The sequence below is a fragment of the Borostomias antarcticus genome, assembly GCF_949987555.1.
Source record: "Borostomias antarcticus genome assembly, chromosome: 2".
Lineage (NCBI taxonomy): Eukaryota > Metazoa > Chordata > Actinopteri > Stomiiformes > Stomiidae > Borostomias > Borostomias antarcticus.
The window spans coordinates 4,919,708-4,921,406 of NC_140235.1; positions in this window are offsets into that span (position 1 = coordinate 4,919,708).

Genomic DNA, 1,699 nt, shown 5'->3' on the forward strand with positions numbered 1-1,699 from the left:
CAAAACAGATGGGATGGCAGAGGCTGCTGACGATCGAGCAGACCATGTGACGACATACTGCACTGTATGACTGGCCTGTCCATGTGTCTGTCTGTACTGTATAGACTGGCCTGCAATACTGTATAGACTGGCCTGTCCAGGTGTCTGTCTGTACTGTATAGACTGGCCTGTCCATGTGTATGTCTGTACTGTATAGACTGGCCTGCAAGACTGTATAGACTGGCCTGTCCATGTGTCTGTCTGTACTGTATAGACTGGCCTGTCCATATGTCTGTCTGTACTGTATAGACTGGCCTGTCCATGTGTCTGTCTGTACTGTATAGACTGGCCTGTCCATATGTCTGTCTGTACTGTATAGACTGGCCTGTCCATGTGTCTGTCTGTACTGTATAGACTGGCCTGTCCATTTGTCTGTCTGTACTGTATAGACTGGCCTGCAAGACTGTATAGACTGGCCTGTCCACGTGTAAATCGAGTTGAACTGTTTAAACTCACTCCTCAGTATAAATACCGCCCACCTGACGTAGATTACCAGTAAGACGGTCTTCAAAAAGAAATTGAGATCAGCGATTATACAGAAAGAAATCACTTTATGATACGATGTGGGTGGGTAGGGCTGTGATGTGGGTGGGTAGGGCTGTGATGTGGGTGGGTAGGGGTGTGATGTGGGTGGGTAGGGGTGTGATGTGGGTGGGTAGGGCTGTGATGTGGGTGGGTAGGGCTGTGATGTGGGTGGGTAGGGGTGTGATGTGGGTGGGTAGGGCTGTGATGTGGGTGGGTAGGGCTGTGATGTGGGTGGGTAGGGGTGTGATGTGGGTGGGTAGGGGTGTGATGTGGGTGGGTAGGGCTGTGATGTGGGTGGGTAGGGGTGTGAGAGACCCCAGTAAGAGTAGTCATAACTGAGGTAATGACTAATGGGGATCCTAAATAAACAATAAACAAATTTGCTAGCTTTTTGGTGGCGTAGCTAAAGCGTTATTTATGTTGTTGTCTTGTACATTGGCACGTCAGAGGACCCGACATCAAACCCAGCTTGGGCAAGTAGAGGGAGCGGCCTGCTCTGGTGCCAGATGTTTTCTCGTCTTCTTGACAGGACGTTCGGTAGGCCTATCAGTTACTTGATCAGGTTAGACGCTACATCGTTGTTAGACAGTATTCTGAATAGACGGCAGCTACTGTTGCTACTAGATATTGTCTATAGCCTACTATAATTGGAGAAACGTTAGGGTAGCGGTAGGTAGGTAGGGGTAGGTAGGTGGTAGGTAGTGTCGACCATGCAGTTCACCACCTAGCCACCAGAGGGCGCTGTCACGGGATTGAAACGGACATATATTCACCACGTGGGAAGGTCACAGAGACGCAGTTTGGACTGGAAGAGAGGTCTTGGCGTAAATAACGGCCGCTCGCACGCGTGCCAGCCATGGATGTATTAGGTGCCAGCACAGCCAAAAACAAGGCAGGGGATTGAAATGACTAGGGTGTGTGGGGGGAGAGTCCCGAGTGCCCTGCCAGCTCTGGCCCGGGGGAGTGGGGGGGGGGGGCGGGGGGCGGCACAGAGCCTCCCAAACAAGGCCCGCCATTAACCTCTATTCATTCGGACTTGGGCTCAGGAGACAAAATGTCAGTTTTAGATTGATCAAATTCATGCTTCACCATTTCCTTTTTTTATTTTTATTTTTTTTAATGAATTTTTTGATTC